The sequence below is a fragment of the Glossina fuscipes genome, unplaced genomic scaffold (assembly GCF_014805625.2).
Source record: "Glossina fuscipes isolate IAEA_lab_2018 unplaced genomic scaffold, Yale_Gfus_2 183, whole genome shotgun sequence".
Taxonomy (NCBI): Eukaryota; Metazoa; Arthropoda; class Insecta; order Diptera; family Glossinidae; genus Glossina; species Glossina fuscipes.
In genome coordinates, this window is record NW_023998526.1 from 448,759 (window position 1) to 465,488 (window position 16,730).

The following is a 16,730-nucleotide window of genomic DNA, read 5'->3' on the forward strand; positions in this document are numbered from 1 at the left end:
ATTGATAACCATAATAAGATTTCAGGCTGTTAAAGGTATGTAAATATGAAATCGTAATTAGCTCATAGTTGATTAATAACACGTGGATACACATTTATGGTTTCTATTATAGCTTAGAGATCCGGCAATAATAAGCAGTCATAATATCGACGCACATCGCAACACAAAAACACTTTCTGAAGTAAGGTAAATGAGTAGTTTGATAAAATATATTTGCTGGTAGCATTTTTTTGTTGCCCAAACAACACACACTATCAACAAAAGGCAGCACATTGTCTTTTTTCTTTCTGTATGCAAATGAGCTCGGGATACATTAAAAGCACTGAAATGGTATGTACTAGCTCATGCGATTTACGAGCGTTCCGATAACCACTTGCTTCCCATACCTGCTGCGGATAGCACAAAATGTTCGAAAATATCTCAATAACGGGTTTGATTCAAAAGAGCAAAATGTATAACTAGCGATTGGCAATACTTCGAGTAAAATATTTTTTATCGCTAGCATTCAATAAAATTATACTTTCTATTCAAAAATTTCGGTTCCATGTGTTGATTCCTCACATATAATACTTGTCCTGCAGAAGACGAAAGTCAACAGTAGCAGCTACAGGAGCAAAAAGTGTTTGATGCTTCCTTCTGCTACTTAATTGTATTGAAAGCTGGGTAATACACCGATTGCCGATTGCTAAGTGAAAGAGGAACATTTTTTTTCTCGGCAAATTCGAGTTTATTCATCAGATTACAGTTGTTTAATTTGTTAAAGACTACGTTATCTCAATAGATTACATAATCAGTAGTGTTTTACAGCTCTTTTTCAGTTGGTCTTCGTGAAAATCGCATAAGCCCTACTGGGCATATCTACAATGTATTATCGATAATTGTTGTTATTAGCAAGCATGAAAGCGAATTTCTTTTTTGTTTTGTTTTCAAGACGCCCAAGGCATTGAATGGAATATACTGTCAATACCCTATAGTAATCATTTTCTTAATTAACGCTTGGCAGCTTGTTGCAGCTCGTTAAATAACTTTTGCATCTCCGCTCTTTTTCTTCCCGCTGTTAGCTGTTGTATCTTTAAGAGTAACATCCGTCGTATATTTAAGGTCTGGATATCGTGTTGCAAATCTTTCGCATTTTTTACAAAATTTCACCTCATTAATCAACCAAAAAGTTCATTATATCTTCAACTAAAAAGAGGAAAGACAATCGTTTAAGTTAAGACATTTCTCTTTTTAAGCTTTTGTTTTACAGCAAAAGAATATCTCTTAGCAGAGAATGGGGAAGATCCAGATCAATAATAATTGTCTCCCGTAAGAAAAGAGCGAAAAAATAGTTTTGGCATAAAAAACTTACCAAAAACCTAAAAAGAAGTTAACTGTTTAAAAAACAACGGTCGATGACTTTTAATTGATTAAAATGAAGAATCGTTACGATTATAAGACTAAGATTGCCTGGATCTGATTTCAAATAATCTGACAATAAGATAAATATATTGTTTTTTCGCACAACCATCGTGCAACAAAAATATTTAAAAAATTCTTTTAACCTCGATTATGCAAACCAATTATTCATTGCCTCTATACTTTTGATGTTGACAGTGGATTGCAGAATGAAAAAAGTTCGCAAAATTGACAATTTTGGCCTCTCTCCTTCGAACATTTTAGAATTGTACTTACTTCACCGTATACCACTGGCCAATAAGTAACATTACTTGTCGAAGTAACTTATAGACAGCTTTGCATTTCTTATTTTTAAGTTTTTCATAGAAAAATAATTTTTAGACAAATTTTGGAAGGAGTTTTTAAAATATTTCTGTACAACTTTTGGTCTGCGGGAACTGATCAATAGTAGCCAGCTTTAATATTTTCCTCCCCATTTTTATTAGAAGAGAAACTTAAAATTAATTCGCTTCAGTTTTTCCACAGGCAATCCCAAAATTATTATTGAAAAGTTGCTTATTTTTCCATTTCAAATAACAAGAGATGTTATCATGGAAAATATTTTCGGATAGAAATCTCCCTCTTTTTTATTCTGTTTAGCAATGACCTTCCATCTGTTGAGGTCCGTTTCCAAATACATGTTTATACAGATGACGTAAAACTCTTAATCGTTCAATAATCTAAAAGAATTTGAAATTGTTAGGTTAAATTTCCTTTTACATGCGAAATGGTAATGTAAAATAAATGGCATGATTCTTAACATAGCTCAATGTAAACGTTTGTTTGTACTTCGCGACAATCGTTGCAGAAAGTTTACAGTATACTTATATCCCTTTATTTTACTATTTCTCCTTATCCAAGAGATAATTTTTGTGACTGTCAGCCAATCACAAATAAAATAAAAAAATCATCCCGAAATGATTTGTTGAACTTCTCGTCGTCTTAATTTTAATTTGAGCTCTAAAACTACAGAATCCTAAAGACTAAAACCGTATATATGATAGTACAACTTTTCTATTCCACTGTTTTGACTGTTTTGGCTTATTTTTGCTTCCTCTCTATGCGGAAATTTTGCCATCTTTCGATGGGACCTTAACGAAATGATGTTGCTTCCTTCGATTATGAATTGACTGTTTAAATGTTTGTGTAAATTTGTCATTATTAAAGCTAATTTTTGCTTTATTTCTTGAATTTCGCCATCGCCTTTCCAGCATGGCTTTGTTGTGCTCTTCTTAATCACGTTCTTACTTACATTAAGCAAACTGACAGAAAATGTAATATGACACTTTTGCGTGTGTAGCATATGAAGCGGCGACCATGGCAAGTCAACGAAAAAAAAATATTTTTGTAAGTTTTTGAATTCATAACCATCTTACTATCTTGTTCTATTGTTGTTGTTGTGCTTGCCCTCACAGTTTACATTCACTTCTTGTCTCTTCATTTTGTTGTCGTTGTCTTAAGAAGACATGCCCTTGTTTTTGTTTTCTGTTAACCTCAATTCGAGATTTATAGACAGGTTAATATTAAGGTGGTAAGTACAAAATGTGTAGCCATTTTTCTAAGCTTTTCAAATTCAGAAGAAAAAAAAGGTAAGCAAATTGCAGATATTTATGAAATTCCTTGGAATTCAAATAAATTAATGCCGTTTAGCCTAAAAAAAAAAAATGTATATCCTGTAATCAATTTTTGCGGTTTACATTGTATTCCACATTATAACACGATGACTGCAAACTATTTCACTTCGAAACTTTTAACTGTACTTATGACATTGTAATTGTTCTTATGTTCTGTGCAGAAAAGAAATTTAGAGTATAAGATTAGTGAAAAATATAACAATACATATATATATATGTATTTTATCATATAATCACTTGATTGACATATTTCTAATTTTCATTGTTGTAAATTAAATTATGTATATAAAAATAAATTTCGAGTTATAAATAGTGGTTCGAATTAATATACTTGCTTATGCGTAATTTTTATTGGTGATAATCACCAGTATTTTTGTTTTACCATAATTTTTATTTTAAAGTCATAGCTCTACAGACCCAGAAATAGGACGTGATCTAGATGACATTAAAGGATTACAAGATAAACGGTCTAGCCATCCTAATTTGTCTTTTTATTTCGTTTATTCGGAAGCAACATCTTAGAGTATGTTATGGTCTTAGGATGTTTTCTAATTGGTCTTAGGATGGTTTATAATATGGTCTTAGGATATTTATGGTCTTAGGATGCTTTATATTTTAGAATATTTGTATTTACAACATATTTCAATTTCTTAATGATGTTGTCAAACATTGTTTTGGAACATTGCTTATGGACACTATTTCTCTGTACATTGTATGATGCTAAATCCACAAACCTGTCATAAACACACTAATACCTTTTACAAATCTGTCATAATCACACTTGCATGAATTATGATCAAAATACCTTCCAAAACCTGACAATTTTCAAAGTATACACATAAGATGTATGAGCAGCTATTTGAACAAATTCTAAGTGAGAAAAAATAAAAATACAAATATAGCATTTTATAGGAGTTCGACTTCTACTTTCCAATTTGTAGTAAAATTGTCTGCAAGAATCAACTACAGTAGCGCGGCAAGCTCCATACGGTTATGATGCAAATTACTCATTATATGCTGCGCGTCTTTTAGTTTTAAACAGAAGGACCAAATGCTTTTCGAGATTACGCTACTGATGATTTCCCAGCCGTTTATGCTGTCGAATTACAACAAGAAGATACCGCGTCGCTCCAAGCAAAGGCTCTGATAATAGTTCACGACTAACACTTTAGTCAACGAATGAAGTTTTCGTAATACGATGGAATGTCGACTATCAATATCCAAAGTTGTGTTTTCGTGTCTACCACCAACACAAATTTATTGCTGCGAAATGGCAAAGCAAAACTGCATTTTGATACCATGTCATTACTATAGCTTTAGGGGCCATAGTGCTTCAATTCGACAACAATTTATAATTTGCGGTTAAAATGAAAAATCCCGCGTTGAAGTCATCTGTATAAAAGCTAGAAACATAAAGCAAGCGGCAGCGAAGTTGGTTGTATTGTCCATTGATGATTATACTAAGTGAAAGCCAAGGCCTCTTGAGGGAAAGGACGTTGCAGCGAATTTGCCTCTTCGAACCACCGGCTGTGGTTCTTCATGCGAGTGCAATGTTAACATTGAATTTTGACCTTCGCATTAATTAAGCCATAACGCAGTTGCCCTTTAAATACGCATGTACACGTGTTGTAATCGTTCACTAACAAGGAAAGCATTAAAAAATATGCAACGCTTCATTTTCATTTTTGTTATAACTGCAAAAAACAAATTATGCAAACAGGTGGTTCAGTTCTAAACAGAAAAATCGTGATTTTTTAGATGCCGCATTCTTTTTTATTAAGATACTTCGGGCACTCGCTCGGCAACTCTGCATGAAATAAGACGCTTTCTTGCAGGAAATTCTTGAAATTTTTTTTTTTTTTTTTTTTTTTTTTTTTTTTTTTTTTTTTTTTTTTTGTTTCTGAAAACTCTTGAAGTAGTGAAAATATATATAGTGAAGTTGCGGCATTTAAACAAAATCAACAAAGGCTTCGACGTCCTTGCGCTTCTCCGCAAATTGCGCAGCACCACCTGCTGTCTTCAACCTCGCCTTAACTCAGATTTATTTTTTTTCGAACACATCAAAGATCTCAAATTGGATGGTTTGATAAATATCAAAACCATCAGCAATGGCAAAGCCAAACTTGGTTTTGCCACTGCGGTTGATGCCAACAACTTTATAATAAACAATGATTTTGGTCCAAAGTCTTGCAAGGCCTACATCCATAGAATTTTCACAGAAAAATTTGGGATCGTAAAAAACATTCCACCTTCAATTAAGGAAGAGGACTTTCTCAACTCAGCTACCTCTGATATTGAAATCATTTCTGTTACAAGAATCCTCAGAAGAGACCCTGCAGACAGAGAAATGTTCATCCCAACAAACAGCCTAAAAATTGGTTTCAAGCGTAAACTAATTCCCAAGAGTATAAAATTCAACTATTGCAATATTCCAGTTGACTACTTCATTCCTTCCGTCAGGCTCTGCTATAATTGCGGCCGATTTGGTCACATCGCCAAATTCTGCAAAAGTAAGGAAAGCAGATGCCTGAACTGTGGCAAGTCACCGGCCTGTCCTACGGACTCATGCTTCTCAATCAAATGTCTAGGTTGCGGGTCGCTGGACCACAACGTAACATTTCGAGAGTGTCCAAAAAGAAAGGAAAATTTAAAAAAAAATTTTAACCATCCAGAACTTTTATCTTTTAGAGAATACAAAGAGAAATTCTCTAACAACCCATACAATTTACTTGAAAACTATGACGTAAACTTCCCAGCCATGAAGGACAGCAATGCTCCTAACAATATCAGAAACCCTACTATCGATACAAATAATATTTTAATTAACAAAAACTTTAATGCAGTTTTAATAAATAAAACAAGTATTCCCAAGTCCTTGCATAGAACGTCCCTCAAGACGCCCTCGACTTACAGTAATAAGTCGCAGGAGCCAAAAAAAACTACCCCACCCCCTGAAAAACATACTTTCATCAATTACCATAAATCCACTGAAATGGAGATAATTCTGGAAAAGATTTTCTCTTCTCAAGAAGACATGCTTAAAACCATCCAAACAGAAATAAGTTCCCTTAAATCAAAATTTGATCTTTTAAAACAAGGTACTTTTGGGTCGGCCCTATCATGTTCTAACATTTCTCATGACGTCCTTCCTACAGTATAACATATAAAGCTTCAGGCGTAATGCCCATTCTCTTGATTTTTTCATAAATTCCAACCGAACTGATTTCGCCATTCTTTCTGTCCGATGAAAAAATTTCCGATCTCAAAATCTCAAATTACAACTCCGCTTATAAATGTAGGAGTGACGGCTATGGAGGTGTTACCATCCTTGCCAGAAAAGGCATATCCTTCAAACAAATCCCATTTAAATCGACTGCTGACATAGTACCATTATCAAAACCTCTTGTCTAAAACCTAATATCGTCATTGCTGCTTGCTATTTCAAGCCCAACATCCCCATTCAATCTTTCCGGGATGACTTTAATCGTCTCTGTGATATGCTCAATAGTTTCCACAATGTCATAATTGCAGGAGATTTCAATGCAAGACACCCTTGCTTTGGTGACTCCGTGCCAAACAATAAAGGCAAAGCCTTGCAAGAAATCATTAAAGCTAGTAACTTCTATTGTCTGAATGATAATTCACCAACCTATTTTCACTCTACGACCAACAATTGTGGTAGCGTGTTGGATCTTACTTTCACTAACGCAACCCATCTCACATTCAAACGGGAGGTTAAAAAAGAAATTTTCCTGGGAAACAGCCACCACCTTCCTATTCTCTTTAATGCCACCTCTATTACCTCGTACAAGATAAATGACTTTATCTCGAGGAAAAAACTCCTAAATAATCTTATTCACGCATGTCTTGAGCCACAGGTCGAATCTATCCAGTGCTCAATTCAACAGGAAATAATTAACGCCAAATCCGACATCCAAATCTCGAATTCCTACTCACCAAAACCTTGGTGGAACGAGCTGCTCACTTCACAATTCCGTAGATTACAGGCTGCTGAACAAAAATTTTCCAAATACCCCAATATTTCTAATTTTGAAGATTTCAAGTTATCACAAAAAGAATGGAAGAAATCGATTAGAAAAGCCAAAAGATGCCACCGAGCCCTCGTTATCGAAGAGCTATCCTCAAATAGCAATACAAAGCCATTCTGGAAATTTTTAAATGGTCATCGCACCACAAAAAAGAAATACAAACACCCCATTTGGGATGATCTCAACAACAAATCCTACCTTGAATGGCTGAAAGCTCAAGTTCCCTCGACATGTGGTCTCCAAACCTCCTTACTTAACTCTCGGATGGAAAACATCTCTCCATTCTCCCTTGATGAACTCATGCACGTCCTTAAGTCGAAAAAGAAGTCCACAGCAGCAGGCCAAATATGAAATGATAAAGGTCCTTCCCATGCCAAGCCTTCTAACCCTGCTATCTGCTATAAATGAGCGCTGGATGACCAACTCGTTTCCCATCGTTTGGCGGACAATTAAAATAGTGCCCATTCCTAAACCCGGAAAAGATCTTGAAATATTCACTAACTTCAGACCCATATCCCTCTTGCCTGTTCTTCTAAAAATTACCAACCAAATGATTAAAGAAAGACAAACAAAATTCCTGAATCACTCGCACCTTCTCCCGTCAAGGTCGTTTGCTTACCAAAAAAATATCTCCACCGGTATGTGCCTTAATGAAGTCCTTTTCACAATTGCAAATGAAAAAGCAAATGGAAACCAGGTAGTCATGCTTTGCTTAGACATTAATAAAGCTTACGACTGTGTAAACTTAGCGAAACTGGACCAAATTCTATCTGATTTTAAAATCCCGACACAAAATAGGCATTGGATTCTCAACTTTCTTTCCTCGAGAACTCTCGTATTAGATTCACATACAGTCGAAGTTTGTGGAGGCTTACCTCAAGGTAGCTGTCTCAGCCCAGTTCTCTTCAATTTATACACAGCCGGTTTACATCAATTACAGGACAATTCTACCCATTTATTTCAATATGGTGACGATTTCCTCATCATCTCTGCTGGAAAATCATTAATGGAAGCAGTCCGTAACCTCGACACTAAAGCCAATCTTTTTCACAAACTTTGTGCAGACTTAAATCTAACTTTCAACCCGGAAAAATCAAAAGTCATTCGCTTTGCTAAGGGTCCAAAAAAATTTTTTTACATTACAATCAATGGTATAAAAATCAGTCCGTCTTCCTCTTTTAAATTTTTGGGCAGAATAATCAAGTCAAGTTTAACCACGCATTTAATGAGCATTACAAGGATAGCCTCGAAAATTGCAACACAGGCTCAAATGTCATCAAACTTCTGACCAACATTCACAGCGGACTCCCACCTAGGAAAGCATTAAACGTTTACAAATCTATTGTTAGATCCAAAATTGAATATCCCTACTCTACATCGTGTAACGCTCCTGCGTATACATTAAAAAAAATACAAACCTATCAACACTCAATCCTAAGACGTTGTACCGGTTTGTCCCCCTCAACACCAACATCAATTTTACGTTCCATCTCTTATGAACTCCCCGTTGCTAAGAGAATTTATCTTGTAACTGCAAAAGAACTTCTCAAGGTAAAAACCTTCAAACCTGCCTTCTTTGACGAGGTCGTTTCCAGACACAATCATGTCATCAGTAGTTACTCTAACTGCTTCAAAAAATTCAGTAACATCTTCAATAAAGTTAACTCAATACCCTCCTGGAATAATATTATTCATGATAAATGCGTAGTTGAATTAAACTGACTTGATTCAATCACCAACTCAAAAAAAAATCGATCAGGGTCTTGTCTTCGAATCGCTTGTCTGCAAAAACTTAACCACTTCGTCGAAAATAACTTCAAAATATACGCAACGGATGGATCTATCAATTCGGACATCTCTAGTTTTTCAATTATTGAATACCCGAACTTACTTATAGGAACATTCAAAGTTCTACAAGAACTATCATCCACTTTCATTGAACTTCTGGCCATCAGACAAGCAATCATCCACGCATCTGAAATTAAGCTGAAAAAATTTGTAGTTTTCTCTGACAGCAAATCTGCTCTAATTTTAATCAAGAACAAAGACCCATTCAATAAGTATGTCTTCGATATCTACAACCTTTTAAAAGACCCAAGTATTGAAAAATGCCACATCATCTTGATCCCAGGTCACTGCGATTTTAGTATCAATGAAAAAGCTGACTTCCATGCTCGTCAAGCTAGGTTCGATGGTACAGTTTTGTCCATATGTAATAATCGGTGGAAGTTGTATTGAACCCCAAAAAAGTTGAATTTTACTGTGTTTTAATAATAAACAATCGCAAAAATTTGTATTGTAACCCAAAAAAGTTGAATTTTATTGTGTTTTAATAATAAATAATCGGTGGAAGTTGTACTGAAACTCAATAAATTTGGAATCAGCTCTGTGTTTATAAGAAGTAATCTTTCTTGCGTAAAAATTTGTAAAAAGTATACATTTTCGTTTTGAATGTGTTCAAAATCAGTTTGGCATGCATTATAATCGATCATCTATGATATTTTATATTGGTAAACATTTCGCATAGAAGTAAAGAACAGACACGACATTGTTCTGAAACAATTACAATATGCAAATAACATACAAAGCGATATTGTAAAAACTAAATGCTATTTCTTTGTCTAAAAATATGATTTACATTTTTATTCTTTTCTCTCTCTGAAGATATGAATTTACATCATTTTTTTGACGAAGCGCATCCACATTCTTCCTCGCATAAGTGTCGAAGAACATCCGAACTTCCGTCACCGCATTTCCGTCGAATGTGTATAAACATAGTGATGATTAGGAAGAAAGAAATGAAGAAGGAAAAGTGGCGACTGCTATTAAAAAATACATGCAAATTACATCAAATGGACAGACAGGCTTAGATCGATTCAGGAAATAATTCTAAATCGATCGGTATAATAAAAGGTAGGTCCATCTTAACCCCTTTTCGGTGTTGCGTACGTCCGCACTTACATAACCTTATATAGGCAAATGATATTGATTTTGAATCAAGTTTGTAAAATTGTAAAGACAAAAAGAAGAAGAAATGGAGATCTCTCTTTTAACGGAGAAATCGCCCGCTCTTAAAGGATTTTGTTTGTTATACTTGTACTAAGAGTTTGCACTAAACTATTTTGATTGCCCTGATTAACGATGTTACTTTATGAAAGATGAATTGGAAAACAGCCTAGTGTACATCAATTTAAAATTTTTGTTTTGACACTGTTGTCTTACAGAGAAGACCAAAGCTGAAAGATCAAAAATTTATGCCGGAAAGTTTGAAATTTAAATTTGTTGGAGACTCTAGATGTACTAAAGGTTAAAGGTTATTGAATGTGAAAAAGAGAGATTTTCTGATTGGTGGTGACGTGCTATTTTCTTAAACGTCATTTGAAAACCCTTCTGTGGGAGGAAATGCAACAGATAAAACATAAGCTTTAGATCAAAAATTATTAGGAGTGACACCAGAGATAGACCTAGAAAGCAAAAAACTGAAACGACAAATTCGATTGATAATAATCCAATTACCGTAAACGAGGCATTAAACTCAGAATATGTACAGCATTGGAAATCTCCAAATCAAAAAGAATACGAGTTTCTAATAAGGAATAAAACGTGAGACTTAATTGAAAAGCCCCAAAACCAAAATATAATTGGCTGCGAAGGGGTATTTACACGGAAGCGAAAGCCTGATGGATGCACTGAAAAATGAAAAGCCAGGTTGGTGGCTCAAGGCTGTTCCCAGAAATACAACTGAGCAAAAACCACTCGATAGGTCCCTCACAGTGAGCAAAAACCAATCGACAGGTCTCTGAAAGCGAGCAAAGTCAACCAGTGTGTGTGTGAAAATGACCAAAATCAATCAGTCTGAAAAAGAGTAAAATACATCTTGTTACGAAAATCCCCAAACCAGTTAATTTCAGCTAAGTAATTTTTCCTAATAAGAAATCTCGAAAGAAGGAAAAACCAAATGCATATTCGCAGGCGCGTCACGCAACTGCAGGCCGATGAAATCGATTAGCGGGAAAAACAGGCAGGTATTGAGTATAAAAACTGTGAATTTGGGTGTAGTAACATGCTTGTAAAAAACGTATACAAATAGAATATTTGTGAAAGGAAGATTTAGTCGGGCAAGAACATAGAAGTTGAGAGTACGGCCAAATTAAATTGTGAATAATCCCACAGTTAAGGAACATAATTGTAAATAAATAATCCTACCGTTAAGGAATATAATTGTAAATAGAAAAATAACTTTGAAGCGTATTCCTCTTGATTAAAATATCCGCGGTCCAGTGATACGGACTGCATCTTAAAAAAGCGAATTTCATAACGATACATTTTTTAATAAAACTGAACAAAAACTCTGAAAAATTCTCTCTCAAAATTTTTATTTTGTTTTTACTCAAAACACCTGTAGAATAATTCTCTGTTTAAATCAAATTTCTTTATTGTTTCCAAAAACAAAATAAAAGTAAAATTTGAAAGTTTAACAAATATCAATTTATTTATTTATTTTACTTGGACATTTTTCAATTTTTATTTAACAGCTTAGCCATTGGACCGTTTGGTGGGATTTCTTCCGTTAAGTTGCACCCTTATATGTAGACGCTCCCGAGTGCCGATAAACGCAAGTGTCGTTATTGTAGAGAATATTCAATTTAATATTTATATCCAATTAGCATAAATTATGAACATCAGATTTAAATCCTACGCCTTCAATGTACTCAATTTCAAAATCAGCTATACACAAGAATGTGCAACAGAATTGAAAAAAAGGAGAGTTAAAAATATACCCACTTCATTACTTTCCGACACTTTTTTTTATTGTGCTTTCATTCGTGAGTGCGCAGGTTTTTGGTTCGAATGTCGTTTCAGCAACATTTCCAAATGCTGCTGAAAACATAAACAAGATTTTGCAAGAAAAAAAATGTACAGCGAGCCTCATTAATATTGCGGCTTTTCGCTTGTTGAGTCCAAAGCATCTTCCAAAATTTTTTCGATGCATACACATGCAAATACATATTAAAATATAAAAAAAAACATCCCAGTGGACAAGAAAATTAAATAACTTCAACATTTCAAAACACATAGCGTCATTAATATTTGATTTTTTTCATGTAAGGAAGGATACGAAGATAGAAAACGATTTGGTGTGAGTTACTTTTTGTTGTGCTTTTCATATTCCTGTGACGTGTCGTTGTACAATAAACGATGATTAAAATGCTCCCAATATTTATTGATATGATTGGATGCGTAGATGGACACCACAATTATTTTCGTAAGCCCACAAAAAATCGAGAGAGTTTCATAAAACAAAAAGGCAAGCGAAGCCTGAAAGGTGATCACGTAAACAGCCAATTGTTGACGTTTGTTTTTGTTCGTCGCAAAGAAGCTAACTATGTGTCAACTTCCCAATACTTTCCGTCAAATTTTCAATTGTAATCCATTAACTGTGAGAGGCGTGAAAAATGAGAAGCAAAGTGACGTTTGTTTGTTTTATATAAACAAATCATAAGCACGCAAAATGAAATGAAAAGAAAATGATGTAAATTTTGTGTTAGACTATAAAATGATGAACGAATTTGAATATTGAAATGATCAGAGTCGATTTAGAAGAAATTTACATTTAATGGTTCCGTTGCAGCTACAATTTGTTGCACAAAATAAAAAGAATTGACGGCGCTAACAAAAGTTCCTTACAAGCGAATAAAATGTAATATTTCAATAGCAAAATGTGATTTGTAAAACGATTGTCGTCAAAGGAAAAAGTCATTGACGAGTTTAAAAGTGCGGCCACTGCTGAAGGAATATAACTTTTTTTTACTTGTTCGACGCGCTACGAATGGCTGGACAATATGAATCATCTTAAGCACATATTGCTTATTTGCATAAATTCTTTTAAGTGATCAAAAATCGTAAATTCAGCAAAGTTTGGGAGGAACAAACAGATGAATTGTTGCTTTTCGTTGAAGACCATTCTGAAATGGCTCAGAATTATCATAAGATTTCTTCACATTTCATTCCGAAATATGGGATGAGTTATTAACCAAATTCGTTGGGTTTGGTGCGCAGAAATGCGATACATTGGCGCAAAGTTAATAAAAATTTTGTTAGTGTGTTATTCCCGTATTTTTTTTTTTTATACTAATATCGAGTGGAGAGAAAATGGTGTGAAACAAATTTTCCTTTAAAAAAACAGGAAGCCATGCGAGGTGGCCCATAGAAAATTTTGTAGAGAACCCCGAAGTTGGGTCCGAAGACCGCTAGCAGCCTACTTTCCTCTATTTAAAATAAAAGCTATTTTAATTTCATTTTAGTTTTTTACAGTTTATATGCGCTGGGCGTGCCAGATTTTTTCATTCGAGATGCAGCTGTGTATTCCTGGGCAACTTTTGCAACAAGTGGCCAAAATGGCATTTTCAGTCAATTTTTGAGGTAGCCATTTTCTCTCCTATTGGATCGTTCCCATCGGATATAAAAGTCTAGAAATAATTGATTTGTGAATTGTTAAACTATTCGAAAAAGTTTTGAGAGTTTATGATAGATTTTCGTCTAATAAGTCTTGAAACCCATTGTTTTTGAAATCGATAAAACCAAAATTGACAAATGGAATATGATGGGACAGCGTTACCATAAACTTCTAACCGTATTTGGTGGGCTTCGGCAACATATTTCTTCAAATTAAACAACAAAAGTAATCAAGGCCGAAATGCAATTTTGAGCGCTCAATGATTAGCGTTAGCCTACGCTAAATAAACCAATAATATTAAATTAAAAAATAATATATTACTATTGTTCAAACATATATAGAAATAGGAACGACTAGTTCCTACTTCAAGATTTGGTCTTCATTCATTTCTTTGATTTTCCAAGGCCTTGCTGACGGATGTTATGTGGAATTTGGCGCCAAACAAATTTTTGTCACAATTAGTAAAAGGGAAACTTTACAAAGGAAATTGACCGTTCCGGTGATGCAGTTGTTGGAGAAAACACGCTTGATTCAAACACCATTTCAATCTTTTTAAGGCCTCTTTTACTCTCTGCATTATTCCTCTCCTCTGACAGCTAAAACTTACGTGCGTCGGTTATATTAAGCAGAGCAAATTTCGTAGTTTAAAATCCACCGTTATATTTTGTCGACGGAATTTGGAATTTTGCTCTTTTAAATTTTTCTCATTTTAAAATTTTGCTTTAGTTACTCTAATAAGGAGTTATGGAAAGAAAAATATATTAGCGGTATCCCGCTATTATGGAATATGGCCAAACGCGCAAAATAAATGTGCATGTGAATTACACATTGCATCGTAACACATTAAAAATTGTAAACGTTGGCATTTTACCTTCCCAAAAGAAAAGAAAACACATTAATTCAAGATACAATCAAAAATATTCAACCACATTAAGTTAATTATCATTGTGGACACATATGGATTAATACGACGTTTTGTGGGTTTAGCCTTCTCGTATTCATGTATGCAAGTTCGTTTTCAAGCACGTACAGTTATCGTAAAAATATATTATAATAAATAAATGGAAACATAAACCAAAAAAAAAAAAAAAATCGCTGAACTCAATTCAATTTACGAAAATAAAAATAACCGTAAAAGAAACAAAGAAACAAATTGAGACAGTAACTTGCACCTTCTGTTTGCAAAATGAGTGGCATCAAAAGTCATCTCATGGAAGGGTAAATATCAGCGCCAAGTGAGTGCCAAAACTAAGCAAAATAAAACAACAATAAACAAATACAGTTGAGCAAGACTCGACGGAAAGCAGAGTTAAAATAAATATATGACAACCCGAAAACAATTAAGTTTTCTTTTTGTTTTATTCGTAATTAACAATTTTTTTTTTTGTCCATTGTCAAATACTAAAAACACTTTTGTTTTTTAGATTTCGAAATTCAAGAAATTGTTTCACATTAACAAAAAAAAAATTATGAAACTGAAAAAAATATATAATTTATCATTTTTTTACTTTTTTTTAAATTTTCAAATTTCCACATTCCAAATTTGTACCTTTCACATCTCGTTTTTGTTTTCATTTCTTTTGTTTTATCTTAAATATATCTATATATATATATATATATATATATATAAGCCACAAATCTATTGGCTTAGCCCATCTCCGTTCAACATACCAAAAAAAAAAAAAAAAAAATCTATGTATATATATACATATATATATATAATAAATACTGGTGTATTATAATTAAATACTTGAATTTATTTTTTCTATCCGAGTTATGAAGGTTTGTATAGTAATTAAGTTATTGGTAGCACTGTAATTCCCCTCTAATTACAAAATGTAGCTAACTCCACCAAACACTCCCGCAACTAACGGCAACACAAATAACACAATAGATATCAAGAAACTTAGCTTCTGTAGTGTGTCACTTAACTCATTAAATTTGTTATTTTCACTAAATGTTCAACATCATTTCTTGATTTATCATGTTTATGTGGTAGCTGCCTTGTTTAAATAGTGATTTGGAGGATGAAGTTTAGATGATTCAACCGAAATTTTTTGATTAAAGCCTAGTTTGTAGACTAAAAAGTCATTGTAACGGGTTTTACTGGAGGTAAATTCATGCCTTGTGTATACTTTAAAGGAAACGGCGCTAACTTGTCTTTCGGTTTGTAGGTAGATGATAAAAGTATTATTAGAAACTTAAATAAGTCTGTGGAAGTGACAAATCGTGGGCCAGTAAAATCTTATCTACGTCTTGGAAGCGAGGTGATATAACCGTTCACGAAGAATCACATGCAAAAGGAAATGAAATGGTGAACGTAATGGCTCAAGAAATATCAACCCTTAATAGGCAGCTTGATGTATTTGGCTGTTATACCGCGTCCAAACATAACATACGTACTATCAAAATTGTCACAATACAATAGACATCCACGTAATGAGCACATGAATGCCGAAAAGCACGTGTTACGGTATCTTAACAAATATCCAAAAGGTAAAATAACATATAGTTCTAAATGTAGAAACTTTACGAATTCCTCAGACGATGATTGGAGTTGTAATCAATGCGATCGCAAATATTATACTGGCTGCGCGTTTTTATGGGCGGTAGACCAATAACTTGGGAGTCTAAAAGCAGTCAGTGGTGGCACTAATTTTGATGGAATCGGGGTATATTGCTCTTAGCTGGAGCACACAAGAGGTAGTGTTCTATCGAGCTTTATCTAAGCTGAAATTGAAAAGTTACATTGAAGGTCCAACTTGCATATTTTGTGACAATCAAGCTGCTAAATTTATAGTGGGTATCCAACTGTACATAAAAGGATTAAAAATATAGACATAAGATTTCACTATGTATGTCAAATGCATTTACGTGGTGACATACAGCTAGAACACGTAAACACCAATTATAAATCAACTGACGTACTAACAAACGATTTATGAAAGACAAATTTTGCTAAAGCTTGTGATTTATTTGTGTAAAATAGATTTAAATTAACATTTAAATTAAATATGTTATAATTTAATAGGTTTGACTTGGAGGACGTTCGTTGTATATTGTAACACGCATATCTTTCGCAAATTATTTTTAAACGTACTTACGAGCATACTTTAGCAATTTACATTATTCAGGTCACCATAAAAAATAGAA